Source organism: Ranitomeya imitator, chromosome 3 (genome assembly GCF_032444005.1).
Source record: "Ranitomeya imitator isolate aRanImi1 chromosome 3, aRanImi1.pri, whole genome shotgun sequence".
Lineage (NCBI taxonomy): Eukaryota > Metazoa > Chordata > Amphibia > Anura > Dendrobatidae > Ranitomeya > Ranitomeya imitator.
The window spans coordinates 671,844,962-671,869,381 of NC_091284.1; the positions used below are offsets into that span (position 1 = coordinate 671,844,962).

Sequence of the window (24,420 nt, forward strand, 5' to 3'; positions counted from 1 at the left end):
CTTGCTGGAAGCTCTGGGACGCAGAGGGAGCGCCTCCGCACCGTGAGTCGGTGCGGAGGGTCTTTTTGCACCCTCTGCGTGGTCTTTTTGTAGGTTTTTGTGCTGACCGCAAAGTAACCTTTCCTATCCTCGGTCTGTTCAGTAAGTCGGGCCTCACTTTGCTAAATATATTTCAACTCTGTGTTTGTATTTTCATCTTTACTCACAGTCATTATATGTGGGGGGCTGCCTTTTCCTTTCGGGAATTTCTATGAGGCAAGGTAGGCTTTATTTTTCTATCTTCAGGGCTAGCTAGTTTCTTAGGCTGTGCCGAGTTGCATAGGGAGCGTTAGGCGCAATCCACGGCTATTTTTAGTGTGTTTGATAGGTTTAGGGATTGCGGTCAGCAGAGTTCCCACGTCCCAGAGCTCGTCCTTATTATCAGTAACTATCGGTCATTCCGTGTGCTCTTAACCACCAGGACCATTATTGTCCTGACCACCAGGTCATAACAGTACAGGTGGCCCAAAGTACTAATGCATCTCAATAGAGGGATAAGAGAAGTTCTGAGACCATTTTTTTTTCTTTGCTGTGTGTTTTGTCTCTATTTTCGCCTTTACCTCTGGGTGGTTCAGGACACTGGTGTAAACATGAACATTCAAGGTCTGTCCTCTTGGATGGATAATCTCACTACAAGGATACAAAACATTCAAGATTTTGTGGTTCAGAATCCGATGTCAGAGCCTAGGATTCCAATTCCTGATTGGTTTTTTGGTGATAGATCTAAGTTCTTGAATTTCAAAAATAATTATAAATTGTTTCTTGCCTTGAAACCTCGCTCCTCAGGTGACCCTGTTCAACAAGTAAAGATCATTATTTCTTTGTTATGTGGTGACCCTCAAGACTGGGCATTTTCCCTTGCGCCAGGAGATCCGGCATTGCGTGATGTTGATGCGTTTTTCCTGGCGCTTGGATTGCTTTATGACGAACCTAATTCAGTGGATCAGGCAGAGAAAATCTTGCTGGCTCTGTGTCAGGGTCAGGATGAAGCGGAGATATATTGTCAGAAGTTTAGAAAGTGGTCTGTGCTCACTCAGTGGAATGAATGTGCCCTGGCAGCAATCTTCAGAAAGGGTCTCTCTGAAGCCCTTAAGGATGTCATGGTTGGGTTTCCCATGCCTGCTGGTCTGAATGAGTCTATGTCCTTGGCCATTCAGATCGATCGACGCTTGCGTGAGCGTAAAGCTGTGCACCATTTGGCGGTACTATCTGAGCATGGGCCTGAGCCTATGCAATGTGATAGGACTTTGACCAGAGCTGAACGGCAAGAACACAGACGTCGGAATGGGCTATGTTTTTACTGTGGTGATTCCACTCATGCTATCTCCGATTGTCCTAAGTGCACTAAGCGGTTCGCTAGGTCTTCCACCATTGGTACGGTACAGTCTAAATTTCTATTGTCTGTTACTCTGATTTGCTCTTTGTCATCCTATTCTGTTATGGCATTTGTGGATTCAGGCGCTGCCCTGAATTTGATGGACTTGGAGTATGCTAGGCGCTGTGTTTTTTTCTTGGAGCCCTTGCAGTATCCTATTCCATTGAGAGGAATTGATGCTACGCCTTTGGCCAAGAATAAGCCTCAGTATTGGACCCAATTGACCATGTGCATGGCTCCTGCACATCAGGAGGATATCCGCTTTCTGGTGTTGCATAATCTGCATGATGTGGTCGTTTTGGGGTTGCCATGGCTACAGGTTCATAATCCAGTATTGGACTGGAGATCTATGTCTGTGTCCAGCTGGGGTTGCCAGGGGGTACATGGTGATGTTCCATTTTTGTCTATTTCGTCTTCCACTCCTTCTGAAGTTCCAGAGTTTTTGTCGGATTATCGGGATGTATTTGATGAGCCCAAAGCCAGTGCCCTACCTCCTCATAGGGATTGCGATTGTGCAATTAATTTAATTCCTGGTAGTAAGTTTCCTAAGGGCCGATTGTTCAATTTATCTGTGCCAGAACACGCCGCTATGCGGAGTTATATAAAGGAATCCTTGGAGAAAGGCCATATTGGCCCGTCGTCATCATCGTTAGGAGCAGGGTTCTTTTTTGTGGCTAAGAAGGATGGTTCTTTGAGACCTTGTATTGATTACCGCCTTCTTAATAAAATTACAGTCAAATTTCAGTATCCTTTGCCGCTGCTGTCTGATTTGTTTGCTCGGATTAAGGGGGCTAGTTGGTTCACCTAGATAGATCTTCGAGGGGCGTATAATCTTGTGCGTATTAAACAAGGCGATGAATGGAAAACTGCATTTAATACGCCCGAGGGCCATTTTGAGTACCTGGTTATGCCATTCAAGCTTTCCAATGCTCCATCAGTATTTCAGTCCTTTATGCATGACATCTTCCGAGAGTACCTGGATAAATTCCTGATTGTGTATTTGGATGATATTTTGGTCTTTTCGGATGATTGGGAGTCTCATGTGAAGCAGGTCAGAATGGTGTTCCAGGTCCTTCGTGCGAATTCCTTGTTTGTGAAGGGGTCAAAGTGTCTCTTTGGAGTTCAGAAGGTTTCATTTTTGGGGTTCATTTTTTCCCCTTCTACTATCGAGATGGACCCTGTTAAAGTCCAGGCCATTTACGATTGGACTCAGCCGACATCTGTGAAGAGCCTGCAAAAGTTCCTGGGCTTTGCTAATTTTTATCGGCGCTTCATCGCTAATTTTTCTAGTGTTGCTAAACCGGTGACTGATTTGACCAAGAAGGGTGCTGATGTGGTCAATTGGTCTTCTGCAGCTGTAGAGGCTTTTCAGGAGTTGAAGCGTCGTTTTTCTTCTGCCCCTGTGTTGTGCCAGCCAGATGTTTCGCTCCCGTTTCAGGTTGAGGTTGATGCTTCTGAGATTGGAGCTGGGGCTGTTTTGTCGCAAAGAAGTTCTGATGGCTCGGTGATGAAGCCATGTGCTTTCTTTTCTAGAAAGTTTTCACCTGCTGAGCGCAATTATGATGTTGGTAATCGAGAGTTGTTGGCCATGAAGTGGGCATTCGAGGAGTGGCGTCATTGGCTTGAAGGAGCCAAGCATCGCGTGGTGGTCTTGACAGATCACAAGAATTTGACTTATCTTGAGTCTGCCAAACAGTTGAATCCGAGACAGGCTCGATGGTCGTTATTTTTCTCCCGTTTTGATTTTGTGGTTTCGTACCTTCCGGGCTCTAAGAATGTGAAGGCTGATGCCCTGTCAAGGAGTTTTGTGCCTGACTCTCCGGGTGTTCCTGAGCCAGCGGGTATTCTCAAAGAGGGGGTAATTTTGTCTGCCATCTCCCCTGATTTGCGGCGGGTGCTGCAAAAATTTCAGGCTGATAGACCTGACCGTTGCCCAGCGGAGAAACTGTTTGTCCCTGATAGATGGACTAGTAGAGTTATCTCTGAGATTCATTGTTCAGTGTTGGCTGGGCATCCTGGAATCTTTGGTACCAGATATTTGGTGGCTAGATCCTTCTGGTGGCTGTCTTTGTCGCGGGATGTGCGTTCTTTTGTGCAGTCCTGTGGGACTTGTGCTCGGGCTAAGCCCTGCTGTTCTCATGCCAGTGGGTTGCTTTTGCCCTTGCCGGTCCCGAAGAGGCCCTGGACGCATATTTCTATGGATTTTATTTCGGATCTCCCCGTCTCTCAAAAGATGTCGGTCATTTGGGTGGTTTGTGATCGCTTTTCTAAGGTGGTCCATTTGGTACCTTTGTCTAAATTGCCTTCCTCCACTGATTTCGTGCCATTAGTTTTCCAGCATGTGGTTCGTTTATATGGTATCCCGGAGAACATCGTTTCTGACAGAGGTTCCCAGTTTGTTTCAAGGTTTTGGCGATCCTTTTGTGCTAGGATGGGCATTGATTTGTCTTTTTCCTCGGCTTTCCATCCTCAGACAAATGGCCAAACCGAACGAACTAATCAAACTTTGGAAACATATCTGAGATGCTTTTTTTCTGCTGATCAGGATGATTGGGTGTCCTTTTTGCCGTTGGCTGAGTTCGCCCTTAATAATCGGGCCAGCTCGGCTACTTTGGTTTCGCCGTTTTTCTGCAATTCTGGTTTCCATCCTCGTTTCTCTTCAGGGCAGGTTGAGTCTTCAGACTGTCCTGGTGTAGATACTGTGGTGGATAGGTTGCAGCAGATTTGGACTCATGTGGTGGACAATTTGACATTGTCCCAGGAGAAGGCTCAACGTTTCGCTAACCGCCGGCGCTGTGTGGGTCCCCGACTTCGTGTTGGGGATTTGGTTTGGTTGTCGTCTCGTTATGTTCCTATGAAGGTTTCCTCTCCTAAGTTTAAGCCTCGTTTCATTGGTCCGTATAAGATTTCTGAGGTTATCAATCCTGTGTCATTTCGTTTGGCCCTTCCTGCTTCTTTTGCCATCCATAATGTGTTCCATAGGTCGTTATTGCGGAGATACGTGGCGCCTGTGGTTCCAACCATTGATCCTCCTGCCCCGGTGTTAGTTGAGGGGGAGTTGGAGTATGTGGTGGAGAAGATTTTGGATTCTCGTGTTTCGAGACGGAAACTCCAGTACCTGGTCAAGTGGAAGGGTTATGGTCAGGAAGATAATTCCTGGGTTTTTGCCTCTGATGTTCATGCTGCCGATCTGGTTCGTGCCTTTCATTTGGCTCATCCTGGTTGGCCTGGGGGCTCTGATGAGGGTTCGGTGACCCCTCTTCAAGGGGGGGGTACTGTTGTGAATTCCGTTGTCGGGCTCCCTCCTGTGGTCATGAATGGTACTTCGGCTGGTTCTGTCCATGGACTTCCTCTGGTGGGTGTTTCTGAGTTTCACAGGTGACTAGGTTAATTCATTAGCTGCTGCTCTATTTAACTCCACTTAGATCTTTGCTCTATGCCCCCTGTCAATGTTCCAGTATTGGTCTAGTTCACTCCTGGATCGTTCTTGTGACCTGTCTTCCCATCAGAAGCTAAGTTCCAGCTTGTATTTCTTTGGTTTTCTATTTTTCTGTCCAGCTTGCTATTTAATTTGTTGTCTTGCTTGCTGGAAGCTCTGGGACTCACGGTGCGGAGGGTCTTTTTGCGCCCTCTGCGTGGTCTTTTTGTTGGTTTTTGTGCTGACCGCAAAGTAACCTTTCCTATCCTCGGTCTGTTCAGTAAATCGGGCCTCACTTTGCTAAATCTATTTCATCTCTGTGTTTGTATTTTCATCTTTACTCACAGTCATTATATGTGGAGGGCTGCCTTTTCCTTTGGGGAATTTCTCTGAGGCAAGGTAGGCTTTATTTTTCTATCTTCAGGGCTAGCTAGTTTCTTAGGCTGTGCCGAGTTGCATAGGGAGCGTTAGACGCAATCCACGGCTATTTCTAGTGTGTTTGATAGGTTTAGGGATTGCGGTCAGCAGAGTTCCCACATCCCAGAGCTCGTCCTTATTATCAGTAACTATCGGTCATTCCGTGTGCTCTTAACCACCAGGTCCATTATTGTTCTGACCACCAGGTCATAACAATTAACACCTGTTTATCTATTCTTACTTGTTGTGGGGTTTGTCCTCATCTGCTACCTTGACCATTTTTTACTAATTTATATACAGTCATGGCCAAAAGTATTTACACCCCTGCAATTCTGTCAAATAATACTCAGTTTCTTCCTGAAAATGATTGCAATCACAAATTGTTTGGTATTATTATCTTCATTTAATTTGTCTTAAATGAAAAAAACACAAAAAGAATTGTCCTAAAGCCAAATTGGATATAATCCCACACCAAACATAAAAAAGGATGGACAAAAGTATTGGCACTGTTCGAAAAATCATGTGATGCTTCCCTAGATTGTGTAATTAACAGCACCTGTAACTTACCTGTGGCACCTAACAGGTGTTGGCAATAACTAAATCACACTTGCAGACAGTTAACATGGATTAAAGTTGACTCAACCCGTACTATCCGTCGGCGTCTGAATGAAAAGGGACTGTATGGTAGGAGACCCAGGAAGACCCCACTTTCTACCCCGAGACATAAAAAAGGCTGGCTGGAGTTTGCCAAAACTTATCTGAAAAAGCCTAAAACGTTTTGGAAGAATGTTCTCTGGTCAGATGAGACAAAAGTAGAGCTTTTTGGGCAAAGGTATCAACATAGAGTTTACAGGAAAAAAAAAGAGGCATTCAAAGAAAAGAACACGGTCCCTACAGTCAAACATGGCAGAGGTTCCCTGATTTTTTGGGGTTGCTTTGCTGCCTCTGGCATTGGAGTGCTTGACTGCGTGCATGGCTTTATGAAGTCTGAAGACTACCAACAAATTTTGCAGCATAACGTAGGGCCCAGTGTGAGAAAGCTGGGTCTCCCTCAGAGGTCATGGGTCTTCCAGCAGGACAATGACCCAAAACACACTTCAAAAAGCACTAGAAAATGGTTTGAGAGAAAGCACTGGAGACTTCTAAGGTGGGCAGAAATGAGTTCAGACCTGAATCCCATAGAACACCTGTGGAGAGATCTAAAAATGGCAGTTTGGAGAAGGCACCCTTCAAATATCAGGAGCAGTTTGCCAAAGAAGAATGGTCTAAAATTCCAGCAGAGCATTGTAAGAAACTCATTGATGGTTACCGGAAGCGGTTGGTCACAGTTATTTTGGCTAAAGGTTGTGCAACCAAGTATTAGGCTGAGGGTGCCAATACTTTTGTCTGGCCCATTTTTGGAGTTTTGTGTGAAATGATCAATGTTTTGCTTTTTGCTTCATTCTCTTTTGTGTTTTTTCATTTAAGACAAATTAAATGAAGATAATAATACCAAAGAATTTGTGATTGCAATCATTTTCAGGAAGAAACTGAGTATTATCTGACAGAATTGCAGGTGTGTTAATACTTTTGGCCATGACTGTAGCTTCCCTCATTTGAATCTATCTTTACATATTTGATACATAGGTGATACTACATTACTCATGATTTTTCCCTAGTGATCTACTTGCCAGGGCTTCATTAGGTGGGAGGTGACTAGACTTTAATTGTTGATATTATTATTATCCCTGCCTTCTTAAAACATTTTACAGCAGCCTATATATTATACTAGATTTACAGGACTGTACAGTGTCCCTCTTTCTGGGCATGCTGTTATGGGATATTATTGTATTTTATCGATTTTTCAAATGTCTTTTAATGGTTTAATAAAGATTATTAACTATTTTTATTCTATGAATCTCTTAAATTCAGACTATAAGATGAAACCTCATCTTATGAAATTTTTTTTTTCCTATTTTCCACCCCAAAATTTGGGGTTCGTCTTATGGTCTGGTGCTTTTTATAGTCCAAAAAATATGGTACCTGTCTGGTGTACATGGCGTTGTTCTTCCTCAGCACAGAGCGGTCACAGGTCGCTGTTCAAGAGGATACTGATGTCATCAGGGGCGGACATACCATTGGTGCAACCTGTGCGGCCGCACAGGGGCCCAAGAGCTAAAGGGGCCCATTTCTTGCTCCAAAGCAAGTGCAATTTTGCATTTTTAGGAGTTCTCGGGCTGCAAAGGGCCCATATATTGTTCTTGCACAGGGGCCCTTTTCTGACTGTGTCCGCCAGTGGATGTCATATCTACAGAGTGGAGGTGTCAGGATTTGAACCCAGCAGCTCCTGTGCACCTGACGGCAGCTCTTCTCTCTGAGATATTCAGCTTAAAGGGCAGTTACGTGCTAACCCAAATACTTGTACCTATGTATGTTGCTGTAAGTTGCAATTACCTGCCTGTTAGTGCACAGGTAAAAAAAATTATACATAAAGTCCCAGCTATCTCCTTTAATCCCATATGACGTACTCTCCCGTCAAGGTGACCTGGGACATAATTCCCAGTGACGGGATAGTATGTCATATGTGATCGGCTGCGCTCACGGGGGGAGCTGACTATCGCAGCTGACATCCGGCACTATGTGTCAGGAGCGGTCATGGACCGCTCCTGGCACATTAACCCCCGGCACACCGCGATCAAACATGATCGCAGTGTTCTGGGGGCATAGGGAAGCATCGCGCAGGGAGGGGGCTCCCGGCGTGCTTCCCTGAGACGATCGGTATAAGGCGATGTGCTCACCTTGTACCGAGCGTCTCCTCCCTGCAGGCCCCGGATCCAAAATGGCCACGGGGCTACTTCCGGGTCCTGCAGGGACTACTTCCGGGTCCAGAGCAGGCGCTGGTAAGCAAGGAGCAGGGCATGCCAGATCGCTGATCTGACACAGTGCTCTGCAAAGTGTCAGATCAGCGATCTGTCAGTATACAGTGATGTCCCCCCTGGGACAAAGTAAAAAAGTTTTAAAAAAATTTTTTCGATGTGTAAAAAAAAAAAAAAAATCCTAAATAAAGAAAAAAAAAATATTGTTCCCATAAATACATTTCTTTATCTAAATAAAGAAAAACAATAAAAGTACACATATTTAGCATCACCGCGTCCGTAACAACCTGACCCATAAAACTGTCCCACTAGTTAACCCCTTTAGTGAACACCGTAACAACAACAAAAAACGAGGAAAAAAGCAACGCTTTATTATCATACCGCCGAACAAAAAGTGGAATAACACGCGATCAAAAAGACGGATATAAATAACCATGGTACCGCTGAAAACGTCATCTTGTCCCGCAAAAAACGAGCCACCATACAGCATCATCAGCGATAAAAATAAAAAAGTTACAGTCCTCAGAATAAAGCGATTCAAAAATAATTATTTTTTCTATAAAATAGTTTTTATCGTATAAAAAGCGCCATAGCTTAAAAAAATTATATAAATGTGGTATCGCTGTAATCGTACTGACCCAAAGAATAAAACTGCTTTATCCATTTTAGATCAAAAAATGTCACGTGCCCGAAAATTTTACCAATAAAAACATCAACTTGTCCCACAAAAAACAAGACCTCACATGACTCTGTGGACCAAAATATGGAAAAATTATAGGTCTCAAAATGTGGTAATGCAAAAAATATTTTATGCAATAAAAAGCATCTTTTAGTGTGTGACGGCTGCCAAGCATAAAAATCCGCTAGAAAACCCGCTAGAAAAGTAAATCAAACCCCCCTTCATCACTCCCTTAGTTAGGGAATCATAAAAAAAATAAAAAAATGTATTTATTTCCATTTTCCCATTAGGGTTAGGGCTAGGCTTAGGGCTATGGTTAGGATTAGGGCTAGGGTTAGGGTTAGGGCTAGGGTTAGGGTTGGGGCTAGGGTTAGGGTTGGGGCTAGGGTTGGGGCTAGTGTTAGGGCTAGGGTTGGGGCTATGGTTGGGGTTAGGGTTGGGGCTAGGGTTAGGACTACAGTTAGGGTTGGGGCTAAAGTTAGGGTTAGGGCTGGGGCTAAAGTTAGGGTTGGGGCTAAAGTTAGAGTTAGGGTTGGGGCTAAAGTTAGGGTTAGGGTTGGGGCTAAAGTTAGAGTTAGGGTTGGGGCTAAAATTAGGGTTAGGGTTGGGGCTAAAGTTAGGGTTAGGGTTGGGGCTATAGTTAGGGTTGGGGCTAAAGTTAGAGTTAGGGTTGGGGCTAAATTTAGGGTTAGGGTTGGGGCTAAAGTTAGGGTTGGGGCTAAAGATAGGGTTGGGGCGAAAGTAAGGGTTAGGATTACATTTACGGTTGGGGTTAGGGTTAGGGATGTGTCAGGGTTAGGGGTGTGGTTAGGGTTATGGTTGGGATTAGGGTTAGGGGTGTGTTTGGGATAGGGTTTCAGTTAGAATTGGGGATTTCCACTGTTTAGTCACATCAGGGCTCTCCAAACGTGACATGGCATCCGATCTCAATTCCAGCCAATTCTGCGTTGAAAAAGTAAAACAGTGGTCCTTCCCTTCCGAGCTCTCCCATGTGCCCAAACAGGGGTTTACCCCAACATATGGGGTATCAGCATACTCAGGACAAATTGCACAACTATTGGGGTCCAATTTCCCTTGTTACCCTTGGGAAAATAAAAATTTGCGGGGCTAAAAAAACATTTTTGTGGGAAAAAAATAATTTTTATTTTCACGACTCTGTGTTATAAACTGTAGTGAAACACTTGGGGGCTCAAAGCTGTCAAAACACATTTAGATAAGTTCCTTGGGGGGTCTAGTTGTCGGGCGTTTCTACTGTTTAGGTGCAACAGGGGCTCTGCAAATGCAACGTAATGCCTGCAGACCAATCCATCTAAGTCTGCATTCCAAATGGCGCTCCTTCCCTTCCGAGCTCTGCCATGCGCCCAAACGGTGGTTCCCCCCCACATGTGGGGTATCAGCGTACTCAGGACAAATTGGACAACAATTATTGGGGTCCAATTTCTCTTGTTACCCTTGGAAAAATAAAAATTTGGGGGGCTAAAAAAACATTTTTGTGGGAAAAAATTAATTTTTATTTTCACGACTCTGCGTTATAAACTGTAGTGAAACACTTGGGGGTTCAAAGCTGTCAAAACACATCTAGATAAGTTCCTTGGGGGGTCTAGTTTTCAAAATGGTGTAACTTGTGGGGGTTTCTACTGTTTAGGTGCATCAGGGGCTCTGCAAATGCAACGTGACGCCTGCAGACCAATCTATCTAAGTCTGCATTCCAAATGGCGCTTCTTTCCTTCTGAGCTCTGCCATGCGCCCAAACGGTGGTTCCCCCCACATATGGGGTATCAGCATACTCAGGACAAATTGGACAACTATTAAGGTCGAATTTCTCCAGTTACCCTTGGAAATATACAAAACTGGGGGCTAATAATTTTTGTGGAAAAAAAAGATTTTTTATTTTCACGGCTCTGCGTTAAAAACTGTAGTGAAATACTTGGGGGTTTAAAGTTCACACAACACATCTAGACAAGTTCCTTGGGGGGTCTAGTTTCCAAAATGGTGTCACTTCTGGGGGTTTCTACTGTTTAGGTGCATCAGGGGCTTTGCAAATGCAACGTGACGCCTGCAGACCAATCCATCTAAGTCTGCATTCCAAATGGCGCTCCTTCCCTTCCGAACTCTGCTATGCGCACAAACGGTGGTTCCCCCCACATGTGGGGTATCAGCGTACTCAGGACCCTTACTTTTACCCTTGGTAAAATACAAAACTGGGGGCTAAAAAAATAATTTTTGTGAAAAAAAATTATTTTTATTTTTCGGCTCTGCATTATAAACTGTAGTGAAACACTTGGTGGTTCAAAGCTGTCAAAACACAGCTAGATAAGTTCCTTACGGGGTCTACTTTCCAAAATGGTGTCACTGGTGGGGGGTTTCAATGTTTACGCCCATCAGGGGCTCTCCAAACGCAACATGGTGTCCCAATTCCAGTCAATTTTGCATTGAAAAGTCAAACAGCGCTCCTTCCCTTCCCAGTTCTGCCATGCACCCAAACAGTGGTTTACTCCCACATGTGAGGTATCAGCATACTCAGAACAAATGGCACAACAACTTTTGGGGTCCAATTTCTTCTCTTACCCTTGGGAAAATAACAAATAGGGGGCAAAAAGATCATATTTGTTAAAAAATATGATTTTTTTTATTTGTATGGCTCTGCATTGTAAACTTCTGTGAAGCACTTGGTGAGTTAAAGTGCTCACCACACATCTAGATGAGTTCCTTAGGGGGTCTAAATGTCCAAAATGGTGTCATTTGTGGGGGTTTCAATGTTTAGGCACATCAGTGGCTCTCCAAACGCAACATGGTGTCCCATCTCAATTCCAGCCAATTTTGCATTGAAAAGTCAAACAGCGCTCCTTCCCTTCCCAGCTCTGCCATGCACCCAAACAGTGGTTTACCCCCACATGTGGGATATCGGCATACTCAGAACAAATGGCACAACAACTTTTGGGGTCCAATTTCTTCTCTTACCCTAGGGAAAATAAAAAATTTGGGGCGAAAAGATCATATTTGTGAAAAATTATGATTTTTTATTTTTACGGCTCTGCATTATAAACTTCTGTGAAGCACTTGGTGGTTTAAAGTGCTCAACACACATCTAGATAAGTTCCTTAGGGGGTCTACTTTCCAAAATGGTGTCACTTGTGGGGGGTTTCAATGTTTAGGCACATCAGGGGCTCTCCAAACGCAACATGGCGTCCCATCTCAATTCCAGTCAATTTTGCATTGAAAAGTCAAACGGCGCTCCTTCCCTTCTGAGCTCTGCCGTGCACCCAAACAGTGGTTTACTCCCACATGTGGGGTATCAGCATACTCAGAACAAATGGCACAACAACTTTTGGGGTCCAATTTCTTCTCTTACCCATGGGAAAATAAAAAATTGGGGGCAAAAAAAATCATATTTGTGAAAAAATATGATTTTTTATTATTACGGTTCTGCATTATAAACTTCTGTGAAGTACTTGGTAGGTTAAAGTGCTCACCACACATCTAGATAAGTTCCTTAGGGGGTCTACTTTCCAAAATGCTGTCACTCCTGGGGGGTTTCAATGTTTAGGCACATCAGGGGCTCTCCAAACGCAACATGGCGTCCCATCTCAATTTCAGTCAATTTTGCATTGAAAAGTCAAACGGCGCTCCTTCCCTTCCGAGCTCTGCCATGCGCCCAAACAGTGGTTTACCCCCACATGTTGGGTATCGGCGTACTCAGAACAAATGGCACAACAACTTTTGGGGTCCAATTTTTTCTCTTACCCTTGGAAAAATAAAACAAATTGGAGCTGAATTAAATTTTTTGTGAAAAAAAGTTAAATGTTAATTTTTTTTTAAACATTCCAAAATTCCTGTAAAACACCTGAAGGGTTAATAAACTTCTTGAATGTGGTTTTGAGCACCTTGAGGGGTGCAGTTTTTAGAATGGTGTCACACTTGGTTATTTTCTATCATATAGACCCCTTAAAATGACTTCAAACGTCTTGTGGTCCCTAAAAAATATTGGTGTTGTAAAAATGAGAAATTGCTGGTCAACTTTTAACCCTTATAACTCCCTAAGAAAAAAAAAAATATTTCCAAAATTGTGCTGATGTAAAGTATACATGTGGGAAATGTTACTTATTAATTATTTTACATAAGTTGGAAAATTGCAAAATTTTCAACATTTTCGCCATATTTCCGTTTTTTTCACAAATAAACGCAAGTTATATCGAAGAAATTTTACCAATATCATTAAGTACAATATGTCACCATCGAAGCGTTCCAGAGTGATAACCTCATAAAGGGATAGTGGTCAGAATTGTAAAAATTGGCCCGGTCATTAACGTGCAAACCACCCTTGGGGCTTAACGGGTTAAATATTAACACTGGAATAACACACAGGTGGAAGCCATGTACAACCAATTTTTTTTTGCTGGATTGATTGATTTGGATGGATGGGTTAATCTGTGACTTGCACGAAAAACAGACATATTTTTATTTTTTGTAGCAAACTTGCACCTTCAAAAAAACATACGTGAATAGCCCAACAATCTAATGGGTACAGTGGCATGTAAAAGTTTGGGCACCCCTAGTAAAAATTACTGTTATTGTGAACAGTTAAGCAAGTTAAACATGAAATGATCTCTAAAATGGATAACGATAACACATTTCCTTTGTATTTTAGACAAAAATATATATGTATTTTCATCTTTTATATTTTAAAAATTGCAAAAAGAATAATAATAATAATTTTATTTATATAGCGCCAACATATTCCGCAGCGTTTTACAATTATAGTGGGGATTTGTACAGACAATAGACATTACAGCATAGCAATAATCACAGTTCAAAATAGATACCAAGAGGAATGAGGGCCCTGCTCGCAAACTAACAAACTATGAGGAAAAGGGGAGACACGAGAGGTGGATGGTAACAATTGCTTTAGTTATTCGAACCAGCCATAGTGTAAGGCTCAGGTGTTCATGTAAAGCTGCATGAACCAGTTAACAGCCTAAGTATGTAACAGTACAGACACAGAGGGCTATTAACTGCATAAAGCCTACGAGAACATGATGTGAGTAACCTGGTTATGGTTTAAGTTTTTTGAATGGGCCACACAGGGATAATTAGGTTAATGTGCTGAGACGGTAAGTCAGTCTGAACAAATGCATTTTTAGAGCATGTTTAAAACTGTGGGGATGGGGATTAATCGTATTAACCTGGGTAGTGCATTCCAAAGAATTGGCGCAGCACGTGAAAAGTCTTGAAGATGGGAGTGTGCGAGGTTCTGATTATTTAGGATGTTAACCAGAGGTCATTAGCGGAGCAGAGAGCACGGGTAGGGTGGTAGACTGAGATCAGAGAGGATATGTAGGGTGGTGCTGAGCCATGGAGTGCTTTGTGGATGAGGGTAGTAGTTTTGTACTGGATTCTGGAGTGGATGGGTAGCCAGTGTAATGACTGGCACAAGGTAGAGGCATCGGTATAACGATTGGGGAGGAATATGATCCTGGCTGCAGCATTCAGGACAGATTGGAGTGGGGAGAGTTTGGTAAGAGGGAGGCTGATTAGCAGAGAGAAGAATCTTTTAGAGATCATTTAATCTTCAACTTTTTTAACTGTTCACAATAACAGTACGTTTTACTAGGGGTGCCCAAACTTTTACATGCCACTGCATATGTTCTATTCAAGAATAACCCGGATAGAACAAATACTTGAAACACAGATGTCTGAATGAGGCTTTAAAGAAAACCTGTAACATAAAATAACACTATTGAACTGCAAAAATGAGGTGAATCTGCAGATTAAAAGCCTTCTTAAGCCCCCGTCACACACAGCGAGATCGCTAGCGAGATCGCTGCTGAGTCACAAGTTTTGTGACACAACAGCGACCTCAGTAGCGATCTCGCTATGTGTGACACGTAGCAGCGAACAGGCTCCTGCTGTGAGATCGCTGGTCGTGTCGGAATGGCCTGGACCGTTTTTTGATCGTTGAGGTCCCGCTGGGTAGCACACATCGCTGTGTTTGACACCTTACCAACGACCTCGTTGACAGGACGTCCCATTGAATCGTCATGAAATAGCATTGTTGTACAGGTCGCTACAGGTCGCCGCATCGCTGCTGCGTCGTTGGGGAGATCGCACTGTGTGACATCTCACCAGCGACCACATAGCGACGCAGCAACGATCCCTGACAGGTCGTATCGTTGTCGGGATCGCTTAAGCGTCGCTATGTGTGATGGGGCCTTTACACTGTATGGCTGCCGTACTGAGAGCCCCAGTGCTGGGAGAAAATTAACTCTATTCCCACCCACAATCGGCTTCCAGTTACAGAATGGTGCGTGGTCGGATTCAGTCACTACTCTGTGTATAGAGTGTGGAGTCTGTAACTGCGCCCCTGCACTGACAGCCGTCCCTAATGCCGAGGGAGCTGTCAGTCAGTGCTGGGGTCGCTGTTGCAGCTATCGCTCACTATGCAGAAAGCGTCGATTGAAACCGTGCTGGTGCCACACCTTTGATTGGAAGTCAAACGTTGCCAATGAAATAAAGTTAATTTTGTTCCTTGCAGTGGGGCTCTCAATGCCGTTGCCGCACGGTGTCGGAATGCTATTAACCTGCAGATTAACCACATTTCTGCAGGTAACGATAATTTACATGACAGGTTCCCTTTAAAAGAAATGTTTTAGATCCCTCATAAACTACATAAATTATAAAATGGAGAGTTCATCCATTCATCCATAGTTCATGCACAAACATTTTCCCCTTTCTGTTGTCTAAAATATGAGAGTGACAGAGATGAATGTGGGCTATTTTTGGGGACAGTTGTCTGGCCACAGGTTGTGCACTTATAGGCTGTAAAGTAGTTATTGATTTCAAAAGGCATTAAACATGTGTTATTGTTTTATTTGTGGTACTGAGTTACTACTGCAACATGCAGATTGTAACTTACATATGAGTCTTAAAGGGAATCTGTCAGCAGGTTTCTGCTGTGTTATCTGAGAACAACATGGTGTAGGGACAGGGACCCTAAGTCTAGCAATGTGTCACTTACTGGACTGCTTGGTGCTGTTTTGATAAAATCCCTGTTTTCTCTGTTGTAGATGTAGTATAAGGAAGAAGACCGGGCTACGGGTACCTGCATCATGCCATGTCTGGAACTGCCGAGGCTGAGTCCAGTGTTGCCGGGGGGGAAAGAAAGGGGGACCTGACCTGTGGCGAGTGGGCGTGGCTAGGCCGGGCAATGAGCAGGAAGTGCGGGAAACAGTCAACATTTTCCCGCCGGCAGAGAGAGCGGAGGCAGGCAAGCAGCACACTCTGCAGAGAGAGAGAGAGACAGCGCCGAGTCGTGCCCTGGCAGCACATGTACGAACGCTCCAGGGAGCACATGGGTGTGCAGAGTGCCGCGTGCCTGGCTAAGCAGAGTGTAGTGTTCACATGGAGGAGCGGGTGCCAAGTGAAGGATCCTGAGGTGCGCCCTCCATCTTTGACAAGTGTGCAGAGGAACACATTGCAGGCAGAGACTTCTGCAGCACTCCCCACCTCTGCTGCACAGATTTATGGACTAGGGGCTCAGAGGGCAAAATCAGTGACAGCTCGATGCCGCCAGAAGCTGGACCGTGATTTGTTGGATTTCATCTGAGGACACCTCCCCAGCCATTGCCGGTACTTTAACTCCCATCATACTGTGTGTGGGCGAGGACCAGAGAAGACTAAGATAAGTGCTGTTTAAGTAGCAGACTGCTGTGTTAACCCTTTACCTTTCTTGTTTATTATTTATTGTATATTAACTCCCTGCTATAATGGCCATAGCCTTTCCTTTTGTTAAAAGATTAAATTATATTGTTATACAGCATTGCTCTGCAATCCTTGCGTTACTGCATTCCTGCTTACAGTAGCAGTGTTCAGAATGCTGAGCTGTATGTAACTCCACCCACACCCCTGATTGGCAGCTTCCTGTGCATTTCCAGCAAGCTGCCAATCAGTGGTGAGGGTGGGGTTACAGATTGGCTCGACTGGTTTGCACTCATTATGTAGTCCAGTAGTGCTAAACTCCTGCTGATAAAACACTGATTGTACTTAAACTACAAAACACAACCTAGTAATTGAAATTGCTGGAATCAGGCTCTTAGTCCCTACATTCAGCTGCCAACTGTTAGGTGTCAAGTTCCCACCGCTGCACAGGGGGAATCTCAAACCACCTCCTCTGCGGTCTCCCATTCTTCTTCGGCTGCAGTGGAGCCTGCTCAGTGGAGACGTCAGTCCCAGCATCTGGCTCAGGCAGATACTGTGCACTTGGTTACTGCTGATCTTCCAGGCTCAGCCATTGTAACCAGCACTGTTCTGCAGCGAGCAGATGCTTCTGGGACTAAGCCCTGCTTTTCCACTACTAAGCATGCCCAAGAGACGACCTCTCATTGGAGTTCGGGGGTCACATGCTCACGTCCTGAAGCAGTTCCTATTGGACCATTAGGAAGGTCCTGGAGAGCTTTCTCTCTAAAAAGTTTGCATGGCCGCATGACCATGCGCTAGTATCAACCTATGCTTATGAGCTTAGCTACCTTGTGGTCTGTGTCTGCATGAGCTCAGGGTTGGTTGTATAGCCACTAGAATTCCGGCACCTCCGGAGAGGAGTTCGTATGTGTGAATTTAGGGCTGGCGTATAGCCACTAGAATTCTGGCACCTCCGGAGAGAAGTTGTTTGTGTGCTGACTGTATGACCACTGTAGGCTATCTGTTCTGTTAATGAGCTGTGATCCTCTGTGAAGTTAACAAGGCACAGCGTTATCCTGATCCCGGCGACTCTGTGAAGCAAGAGTTCGCTCCTATACAGACTGGGTGATGGAATCCGTGTCTATTCAGGCGTTGTACCGCCATATAGTGCCGCCATTTACTAGCAGCAGGTTCCACTCCTGCACGGTGGACCCCGGGCTGCGAACGCACCTATATTATCTCAATATTTACTCGGTGCGTTCCGCCAGCCCTAACACCAGCATTCCCTTCAGATTCCTCCTTACACAGGAATCCAGGGTTCTCCAGGAGACAACTACTGCCACAATCTCCTGGTAGCCCTCTGAGGAAAAGGATCTGACAATTTTATTCCAACCACTCACTCCTTGTGTCTCCGTCCTGACGCGATCTGCTGAGAGTCGGGAGGCTATCGTACACTTTAAAGAAAACTATATGTGATATTTGCGCTAAGTTCACCTATATGAAGCCATAAATAGTTAAAATACTGGGAAATGTCATAAACAAGGTTCCCCATACAGGACTGTGATTAACAAGATGTGTTTACCTTAATATCAAAGAAAAGGAAATCTTTTTCCTTTTCTTTGATATTAAGGTAAACACATCTTGTTAATCACAGTCCTGTATGGGGAACCCTGTTTATGACATTTCCCAGTATTTTAACTATTTATGGCTTCATATAGGTGAACTTAGCGCAAATATCACATATAGTTTTCTTTGATTAACCACTTCTGGGACGATTGGGAGTGATTTCGTCCATATATTTGCTGCTTATTCACCTGGAGCAACTAAGCAGCGCCGTATGGTTCATTTTTAGACATATCGTACACTTTAATTAGTTGGACCATCCCACTAAAATCATCGAGACCGGCTTAATTTAACTAAAGTGCATGGGGACCTTTTACATTACATGATATACTTTATCAGTCACATCAGCAAGAAGAATTTCTTTGTGAAGCTGAAAATCAATGAATGAATGTATAACACAATTTTTAAGGTATAATAACACTTGGCAGAAAAGTCTGTAACTAATCATTTGCTCCATACATCTGATTGTGGCTTATTTCTGTGGCACATGCATATCATGGACTTTTACAAACGCTACCGTATTTAGATCTATGTAGCAGTCACAGAAATGTCTGCAGTTTGCAACATGTGATTATGTCTTTCTGCTGCATTGAGAAACCAGCAAAATCATTATTCTAGCTACACAAACGATCCGACAAGAGCTAATAAGCCAAGCCAGACTTGTCAGTAGCATTCGGAGTGTGCAGTTTAGCAGAATGTGATGGGGAATCATTTCCAATTGCCTGAGGAAAACTATTTAAACCATTCTGATTAATTAAAAGGTTACAATAAACATGCAATGACTTTAGATGCACAGTAGCAAAGTGTGCTTGTTGGTTTAGGAATTCCACGCTTCTAATAAGACGAATCCTGTAAAAAGCAATTTTAGTTCCACATTCAATAACATTCAATCTTTTATGCTCTTTTTTTCCTTGTAGTTTGCCACCTAGAGCTTTGCAAATTGATGTTGAACTTTGCCCTGTGATCCCTCACTCACCTGTCCCCCAAAGCAGCAGGGAAAAGGTAAGACGTCTGTTTGAACCCGTTACACCTTACAGATGGAAAACCTTAGGAAGACAGAAAGGAGGAGATGATGTGAAAGTTGATGGAAAGAGGTAAATCCTGGATGGATAGAAGGGGAGTGGAAAGTGACTTCAGGGAGTGGCCGTGCATTCACTATCCAGTTCAACTTCAGACACTGAGGAGAAATTCTCCCAGACACATCCCCATAGTGGCTGCTCATGGTGTGTCTGTCCCGATCTGCGATCACTTGTGACCAGGTGACTAGGACAACGTCACTCAGGAGCGACAAGGGTAGCGGAGACGTAGAAAAGCACCTAGAGCATCCCAGTAGCAATGGAAAGGAACGATATATCCAGAGGAAGCATCTTCAGCACGTAAGAAGCAAGCACTGGAGAGGAAGGTAGGACAATAAGGGGCTTAGGGATCATAAAGAAACTTTACAGAACAAGGCGAAGTGAGGAGAGCTATGTATCCAATCTGCAGAAGTCACTGCCAAGTTGACAATTCTGAGGAACAATGTCACCATTATGTCAAAGTACTAGAAAATATAATGTGCTGCCACTGTCAACACATTGACACCATAGGAATACACCTGTCAACATTGTATACGTCCATAGCATACTGAGAAATCAGCAGAAGTTGGCTTCTTGTAGAAGATTATATCTTTTCAGTGATGTCTTGGCTAAATATATAAAATGTAATAGAACTGAGTTTGTCATCTGGAATAACTCATCGTGATCTAATATGTTGCCTTTGAGTTCATTTTCTAGAACTAGAGATCTGTACATCACCTTGTACAAATATCGCAGAACCCAATGAGTTACATGACAAATTCATCACTGCTATATTTGTAAGTACAGGAGCTGATGTTTGATGTACAGACATGTCTGGAATATATGTCGACTCAGGGTGGCTGGTATGATTGCACTTGGTTAGGAATTGGCCCTTCACTCGGGATTTGTGTGCCAAAGCATTCGTCTGCTTTTGGCAGCTGCAATATCCAAGACACCGTAGTTCAGTAAGGGTTAAAAATCATGACCACAGGTAGGAAATTGAAGGGAAAAAGTAGAAAAAGATGTTTGGGAAAAACAGGGAAGATTTATAGTGGTCTTTTAATGAATGCTCCCTGCTGCCATAGTAAAGCAGTCACTAGAGCCATGCTGCTGTAGGCCCATAAAAGGTCCATTTCATTCAGGTCAAAGACATCTTAACAACTGTGCAGCGGGAATTCTTTACACATGATGTCCATGTCCTGACTACAAGTAACCCCCCATATAAAATGTAAGGTATGGGGGGGAAATATCAGGAAAGTAGTGACTCCAATGTTTCATACAATGTCCATTGTGGCTTGATCCAGAATCATGCTTTCATATATCTCATTACCGGGCACACCTATATACCTCCCACAGCTGGCACACAGTGTGAATAGGTGTGAGAACCTGCATTCATGTTAATTTATTCATTATGTCTTGAGAGTTATACAATCCCTAATCTATAGCTGCCATTCACCTCATCTCATAGGGAAATGTCAAGTTCTTCAGTGTGAAACCATTTTTAGTGTGTATTATTGGATCATCAAATGTTGTCCCTTCATGCTTGGTAGCGTTCTTGGATAATTGGATCATTCCTTCATCTCATCACTTTGATTAGATTTCAGTATTACAGTTGCTTAGATCATTTTAGCCTCGGCCTTGAGGGACATGCTTATATGATATTTGCATTGTGTGAGCCAGGAGGTACATTACAGGTCCAGGGTTCTGGCTCAGCTCTCTTAGTGGTGGACTACGTAGGTTACGTAATATTTCACCTCTAAGTTTCAGTGGAGGCAGGAAGGTTTCCATGTTTTCCTTACTGCTAATTATTTTCTAGTTTCTGGTGACTAATAAACAGGAATTGCAGCATAAATCATACATATAACAGCTGGTAATTAAGCAGAAGCTAATACACTATACACACAAGGAGCAAGTGCAATGCTAGAAAAGGACAATCAGTGTAGATAGTAGATATTCTCTTGTAACTATCAAATACTATTTGTAATGTCCTGCTTTTTATTGCCTTTTATGTAAAAAGAAATAGATTTCAGATTGGAAATAGATAATAGAAATAAATGATGGATAGATAGATAGATAGATAGATAGATAGATAGATAGATAGATAGATAGATAGATAGATAGATAGATAGATGTAGAAACATGTTATATCTACTGAAATGTATCAATGGTAAGACAATTTAAATAATTCATCAAAATGAGCTAGAAGATTGATTGATCATTGCCTTTGCACATCTTTAAGGGAAACTAGTGTATTACCAATTCTTTCAAGGCACTCTGGTCATGTATATGGGACAGATACCAGCAGATCAGAATTATCTTAAACCCTTTCACTTAATTATAGGCTTCTTTAGCTGGTACACATGACATCTAAAGGATGTACAGATTTGTAGTCTATATTTGTTAGATGTATTTTCACTCCAATTTATATATGGTATATAAAAAAGTTATAGAGAAATTGTGATAAAATGTGATGATTACAATAAGGGAATACATGAAAAGTGTTTCACTATTTACTATGCACCTGTTGAAATCCCAGTCATGTACGTCCACTAGCTATACTGTATCTAGAGACCATCAACTATAACTTTAGTTGCATAATTACACTATAAAGCCATCACCTCTACTAAAGAAGAGCTCATGTTGGCAGCCAAATACAAAATGGTTTTGTTTGACTTTTCAGCAATTTTTGTCTATTTTTTTCATTTAATTCAAAGGAAAATCAATGACTTACATACACTAGAGGTTTCATTCATATATAGAAACCAATATCTTCAATGTGTACACCGGACAAATCTACTGGCAGCAGCCCTAGAGTTAATAAGTAGAATAGATCAATCACTTCACATAGGAGACGATGTGAAGAAACTGAACAACACAACATGACTTTCACCAGTTAATCACATACGAAGCATATAAAACACGTGAACATATGTATGGCTACTCCTCAAGAAGCTCGTAGCAGAGCAGATGTTTTTTGGGGAAACTGTAACCAAACACCTTACAAGAAATGAGTCAGTTTGGAAACGCTACTCCTCTTTTCTTGAACACCCTCCCAGCATCAATGTAAACTTGGAAAACCTTCAGAGATTAGAAGACTTCTCCAAACGGTATATATCAAAGAATAACCATCACGCTGGTTTGAAGATGCATGCTCCTTTGATATTTGTGAAGCAATTATCCAACCCAAAAATTGCTCCACTTTTGCCTTAATACATAATATTAAATGAGCATGTCCTATTACCGAGAACACATAACAAGATTAAACCTGCTCTAATGATACCTGCTGAGGATTACTCAAACCTCCAGCTAACCAGACAAGCAGAGACACCTGCGGAGGGTACTGAACGGCACTGAATTTTCAGCAGCCACATGCAGAGAACTTCTAGTGATCCATGCAGGGTACAGTTTACTATTAAGTCTTTCATAGGCTTACTTGGTGGTTAAGCATTACTTAGCTTTACAGTCATGCTGAGCCCTATTTACTTTTACCAGTGAGTCCCACAGAGCATCATTTAATCATACCAGCATGGAAGTGTTTCTCACATTGAAGCTGCCACCATGGAAATACAGGTGGACATTGTCGAGCTTCTGATTTTACACCACAGATAATTGATGTTACACTTGATAAATACGCAGCGTAATTTCGTTGTTCTATAAGCCAAATGTTTCGTGCTCCAAACCATACCCTAGAATAAATTAAATTCGGTTTATCGATGAGAAACATCCATATATTTTTATTAAAGGCCTTATTTTAGGACCTGGTAGAGTGCAGCAAATTGGGAAGAAAGAAAAGTAACACATGTTAAATAAAGAAATACAAACGCGAATAAATAAGTATGAACATTTCAGCAATGCGAAAAAATGTTATTAATTCATTCGTATTAAGATGATTCAAATAAGACTTATCATAAAGGTTTATATCGCTAAGGAATTGTATGGTCAAGTGAAACATTTAAGTGCAAAATGTGAGATGTTCTGAAAAGATCCAATGGGACAAAATACATTTTGTGCTAAAATAGTATATAGAAGATGACTGTAGCACCCTCATTACCTTAGGTGGCTGCGTGATCTAAGTATTGGAGTAAAAGTAAGAATTTGTTCTTGGGTCCAAGCTTATAACAATTGTAAACCGTCTAATATTGTTCAGGAAAATCAATTTTGTTTCCAGGATTTTGCTTTTTGTAGTCGAAAAACTGGTAATTGTGGTCACAACATCAATCTCTAAATTTAATTTCTACTAAAGAAAAGGACTCAAAAGGAATTCCACAGACACAAATCTAACATATTTTATGCTTCAGGGAAATCAGATAATGGCACAACACTACTAAATGCAAATGTTTCTAAAAATGACCAAATAATGTACTGATGATGTAAAGTCAGTGAGATAATAGGAGACCAGAATCAGATTGTTTCTGCATAGACAATGAAAGCACTTCATTTCTGGGTTTACTATTTATTTTACTGTCTGTCCTACTTGTGGCATGTAATAATTGTCATATTTATGAGATTGTATGTGTGGAATAAGGGCTTCCATGGATCACACTTTTCTTTTCTAGTTTGCCTTATGCAAAAAATGCTAATAGAAAACAATTAATTAACTGTTCCAATCTTTGTATACAACATTTAAAAATGTACAGTAATATCAGGAAATTAATTGGACTGACCAGTATACAGATTTTCAAGATCCTTTTGCATTGAAAAACATAGTAGATCACACTATATCAGTCACAAATACTTTGTGGCTTATTTTGGGCTATTAAATTCAATGAGCATTTTGGTGTTTATTGTGATTGCCAGGAGCCAACATATACCTTAATGCCAATTCCATGGTATACACCAGTTTGGTTTCTCATTGTCTTTGTTGGTCCCTTCATATTGCATTAACAGACCAGCATGTCAGCAGGACCCCATAATCTGCTAGTAATGAAGGGACCTTCCTAATTAAAAGAAATTAATTAAGTGAAGAATGCCTATAAATACTCCAACCATTTTTCATGCTCAGAAACATTTTACTAGATTCTACAGATAATTAGTAACCCCAACTGAGCTGTTTGTGTAGAGGCTATCTAGAATAAACCCAACTGAGCTGTTTGTGTAGAGGCTATCTAGAATAAACCCAACTGAGCTGTTTGTGTAGAGGCTATCTAGAATAAACCCAACTGAGCTGTTTGTGTAGAGGCTATCTAGAATTAACCCAACTGAGCTGTTTGTGTAGAGGCTATCTAGAATAAACACAACTGAGCTGTTTGTGTGGAGGCTATCTAGAATAAACCCAACTGAGCTGT

At 42.4% G+C, this 24,420-nt stretch overlaps 1 protein-coding gene and 1 long non-coding RNA gene across 4 annotated transcripts in view; one reads left to right on the top strand and one right to left on the bottom strand.

The window, feature by feature from the left end:
- LOC138670726 (uncharacterized) overlaps positions 1–19,122 on the bottom strand; it is a 58,872-nt gene extending 39,750 nt beyond the window's left edge. The window contains exon 1 of the long non-coding RNA XR_011319373.1: positions 19,057–19,122. This is a non-coding gene — a long non-coding RNA (uncharacterized lncRNA). The remainder of the gene's footprint in view (positions 1–19,056) is intronic.
- A 123-nt stretch (positions 19,123–19,245) lies between these two features.
- WNT10B (Wnt family member 10B) overlaps positions 19,246–24,420 on the top strand; it is a 103,068-nt gene continuing 97,893 nt past the window's right edge. Inside the window, exon 1 of one of the 3 annotated variants that reach the window (XM_069758345.1) lies at positions 19,246–19,482. The gene's annotated coding sequence lies outside the window, so the exon portion shown is untranslated. The remainder of the gene's footprint in view (positions 19,483–24,420) is intronic. The other 2 variants (XM_069758344.1, XM_069758343.1) reach the window with 2 other exon arrangements.